This window comes from Pyrus communis, chromosome 11 (genome assembly GCF_041283825.1).
Source record: "Pyrus communis isolate YQ-2024b chromosome 11, ASM4128382v1, whole genome shotgun sequence".
Classification (NCBI taxonomy): Eukaryota; Viridiplantae; Streptophyta; class Magnoliopsida; order Rosales; family Rosaceae; genus Pyrus; species Pyrus communis.
Window position 1 is genome coordinate 18598798 of NC_142575.1, and position 4887 is coordinate 18603684.

The window sequence follows — 4887 nt, forward strand, 5'->3', positions numbered from 1 at the left end:
TCTAATGGAACAAAAGTAGCTAGCAACAATACATACTCTACTAATACTGAGCACTCTGAATAAGTACGATACTAACATAGGATAACCTATAGGTTTACTTGCTTAACGAATCCACGAATAAGTTATTAATATTACGGTCTGCAGCCCGCAATACTGATAAATCATCGTTGTCTCGATAAGTAAGCAACAACTCTCGAGGGTGTAATATTACTATTTTGCCACTCATTAGGAAATACATACACACGTCTCAACCGCGTTTATTTACTACTTTCAAGGCAATAACATTAAGAATAATTATCGTACCCCTAATCAAAACCAAATAATTCTGAGTATCTTGCAGTGATGTGTGGTTAACACATCCCTGGGCTTGTTGTTGTCTCCCACAACCTCTATTAGTGTAAATACTTCGCTCGTGTACACCACGGCCTAACTGACCATAATTAATAGATCCAGGAACTTGCTGGATCGGCGCCAGTTGTGGCAAAGAAAACTGCTAGGGCTTCTGTTGGCTTTGGACATAATTTGCAGTTCTATGTCCCATCTATCCACTTGTAAAGCGTCCAATGCTTTCTTGCCTACATTCTCAAAGGTGTCCATTATTGTACCTACAGCCCAAAGGTACCTTTCTTTTACCAAAATCACCTTGTCTCTGAGATCTGGGATTACCAATACATCTATCACTTCGCTTCTGGTCAATGGCATTAAAACCTTTGCCAAAAGAACTAGAATTAGCTTCACTTCTTTTGAAGTTCCGAATCTTTCTATATTCTTGATATGACGAATCATTAACTTTATCGTCCTCTTTTGATTCCCATTCTTTTATCATTCTTCTTTACTCTCGCTGAACATGTTCTCAGAGTCCTCAAGACTCAACAACATCTTGTATACTCCTGGTAAGAATTACAATGGATAGTGGTCACCCAAAATACCACTGCCTTATGCCACCCAGCCTAAAACAATATAACACTTCAATCAAAATAGCAGCAATATTCGAATGAGACGAGGCAAGTCTGAGAACTTTCTATAATACTCATTGATCGTCAGCTTTCCTTGTCTCACATTTGCAAATTCTTGCTTTCTACCATCATAAGATGCCAAAGGAAATAATTCTTTTCTTTAAACAAGTCCTTAAACAATTCTCAATCGGCTGTTTCCTTTGGTGACAACGAGTTATACTCCTGTTTCCACCAGGATACAAGTTCACAACTCAAACCAGGTAGTCGTCTCAACCCTTCTGTCAAAAGGAGGATTCCTTTGACTTGCATAATCCAAAACATCTTTTCCAATTGGTTAATCCATCACTTTGCTCCCTCAGGTTCATCATTTCATAAGGTGATTCAAATTCAACTCATAACCCATCTTAAAATGTCCCTTTTTGATAATATACTGAATCACCAAAATAATAGTTTCCCCCAATAGCTAAATCAGGGAGACTAAATTCCTCTAACTACGTGGTTTGCTACGAGGCGGTGTAGTTCTGACAGAATTCACTAGAACTTCTCAAGATGTCCAAGATTGAAACTTAGGCTCTGATACCAACTTGACACACCCCGTCCCGAAGGAGGGCATGCTGGCCGTCACGTGAGAGTGACGTAACCATTTACACAGTACGGAAGCTTTAAAGATACAATTTCTAAGATAAAACACCCAAAGGTGAGTCCTAATTTGGTCCATTCTGTCAGAACACCGTTGAATTTCCTCGTAGTCACCACACCTTTGCAATTCTTGAACCTGGAGGGGCGCAAAACAAAGTTGAGTGGGTCAGCAAAACGTACGTATTCAAAACCTTCTTTTCTCTTTGAATATACTAACCCCTCGCCGTAAAACAAATATAGTTTCCCAGAAAATAAACATATATACGTATGTATAAATATGTCAATCATGCTCTTATAGTATGCCATTCATGCTCCACAATATGCCATAACAGAATCTCATAATCAAATATAAATGCTCAAGCGTAATTCACATCAATAACATATAATCTAGCAGCCGGGAGTCACCTAACGTGACCTGTACGGCTGTAGATAGAGCTCCACGCTCAATAAATGCTCAAGCGTAATTCACATCAATAGAGCTCCACGCTCAATAAATGCTCAAGCGTAATTCACATCAATAGAGCTCCACGCTCAATAAATGCTCAAGCGTAATCCACATCAATAGAGCTCCACGCTCAATAAATGCTCAAGCGTAATTCACATCAATAGAGCTCCACGCTCAATAAATGCTCAAGCGTAATTCACATCAATAGAGCTCCACGCTCAATAAATGCTCAAGCGTAATCCACATCAATAGAGCTCCACGCTCAATAAATGCTCAAGCGTAATTCACATCAATAGAGCTCCACGCTCAATAAATGCTCAAGCTACTACTGAATACAAACATGAATACCACTTACCTGGCACTTACCTGTGCGTCCACAGCACCAAATACACATATATAAATGTATGCCACTACTAATGCATGTGATGATGTATTTCATACGTATATCAAATGTATTTCAAATGTAGCTTACCTGGGCCTCCTCAGCACCATGCAACAGTATGCATAATTATGGTAATGCACATATTAAAATATGATGCATATATGACAGGATAATTAATTCGTATTTCTTTTAAAATACGTTTCTGGGAAATACGTCAAGCATATGTATATATATATATACTGAATAATAACTGCCCACTCACTGATCACATCGACGTCTCGTAGGTCCCTGAACCTCCCCTAGCTTGGTTACATTCTTCCTCTGTATAATTTTCACCTATACAAAAAGTAACCAAATTGACGTTATTTAACGCGCATACACCAAACATTCGTCCATAACTTTCTCATACGTTGCTCAATTTGGGTGTATGAATATACCACGGTGATCTACACGACGTCACGAACGCGTGACAATTTTCAGAACTCAATTTGGAGCTCTCACGCGCCCCCACGCGCCCTGTTCACGCGCTGCCCACGCGCGCGTCTTCTTCCTCGCGTCGCCGGACTGGTTTCGCCGGAAATAGTGTTTTGCCGGAATTTCTGGGTAAATTTCAAAGTGTCATAACTTCTTCATTTCTTAACCATTTTCGACGTACTATATATCAAAATGAAGGTATTGACGAGACGAACACATCCATACCTGCCTTGACCTCTAACTCGCCATGGATTCGCCGGAAAAAGCCCCGACAGCTCCGGCCAAACTTTGAACTTGTCGTTCTCCGTGTTCCTACGTCCAAACTTCTCCAACGAAGTACTCCGAGCTTCCTTAGGACCTCACTAAGACATCTACAAGCTTCAAAAGTCCAAAAACACGCTAGTTTAAGTTTGCATGAACAGTACCTAAATCGGATTACCTCGAATCGACATGAAAACGAAGGATTTCTCACCTGAAAATGGTATGGTTGCACTCGTACGAGCTTCACGAGTCCGAAAATGCCCTTGGTTCCTTCGATCCATCAAGGTTTGGGTGATTTGTGTGTTGTCCGTACGTTTTTGAAGGAAGAAGAAGAAGGAACAGAGCTTGGGAGAGAGAGAGAGACAAGGCACGGGAATGAGGGAGAGATTTGAGGGAGGTGGGATCCTCCCCAATCCCCAAATCATCAAATTACAACATATTTTACGCCCCTTAGTCCCGTTTAAGGGCATTTTCATAACTTCACGTCCTCGGAATTAAAATTCCGGGACGGGTTGTGACATATAGGTTGTGTTTTGTTCGTTTTGTTTTGTTTTTGGTTTCTTTTGTTTTGTTTTGCTCGAGGACTAGCAAAAGATAAGTGTGGGGGTATTTGATAGGAGCATATTCATGCGACTTAAATGGCTTGTTCTCGTGCATTTACGTTATGTTTCTTTAGTTATTTTAGTACTTTAAGCTATTTTCGTGTGTTTGTAGGTCCAAAGGGCTAAAGGAGAAAAAAGATGCATTTTGGAGACTTTTGGAGCACTTTTGGACTAAGGATGGATAGCTTATGCTTGGAGCCAAAGTGTTGGACGAAATTGAAGACCTAATTGAAGACCAAAGTGTTGGAACCTTGTTCCCTTTAGTTTTAGGACATTTAAACCTTTCCTAATCCCATTCATCAACACATGCATCCACATGCATTCACCCTTTAAACCATTAAATCCACATGCTTTCCTATTCAATTAAATCAGCCACATGCATTCATCATCATAACCTAGCTGTCATTCCACTTCATTGCACATGCATCTTCAAATAAATCAGCCATTCCACATGCATATTCAACCTAGCTGTCATTGCACATGCATTCACTCTTTAATTCACATGCATTTACTCTTTAATTCACATGCAAAACATCCCATTCCATCTCCCATCAGATTTCCATCATATTCACATGCATTCCATCCTTTAAAACATTGCACATGCACTCCCTTTAATTAATTAAGCCACATGCACTCCCATCCATTTCATCATTGCAGCCAACACATGCTTTCACATGCATTTTCAGATTGTCCCCTTGCACATGCAGCCACATATTCATTGCACATGCAATTCCAACCCACATGCATCCTTTAATCATTCAAACATGCAGCCACATTCCCTCCTAGCTGTCATGTTCCCCCCATTTCACCTATAAATAAGCATCCATTGCATACACATTTCATTCATACACTCTTCCATATTCCAGAAATTCGTCAAAACCTCTCCACACCCTCATTGCAGCCACCAAAACACTTTTCTCCTCCATTGCAGCCACTCCAACCACTCCCCAAACCATTCACACCATCAAACTATCCTTAGACCTTGTGCTACAACGAAGAGGAAGAGAAGAGTGCCTAAACGTTCATACAATTCAAGTTTGAGTTGTTGGAATGTTTAGGTGTTTCTTTGATTTCAATGTTTAATTTCAATACTCTTTGTTTTGTACGTATGAGGAATGGAAGAGAAGA

At 40.1% G+C, this 4887-nt stretch overlaps 1 long non-coding RNA gene across 1 annotated transcript; it reads right to left on the minus strand.

The window, feature by feature from the left end:
• Nucleotides 1–831: 831 nt before the first annotated feature.
• Nucleotides 832–3520, minus strand: LOC148692997 (uncharacterized). The gene is made up of 5 exons (XR_015953643.1): nucleotides 3369–3520; nucleotides 3122–3274; nucleotides 2860–3021; nucleotides 2329–2758; nucleotides 832–2213 (listed from the first exon to the last, which is right to left on the minus strand). It is a non-coding gene; the product is annotated as an uncharacterized LOC148692997 (long non-coding RNA).
• Nucleotides 3521–4887: the final 1367 nt, after the last annotated feature.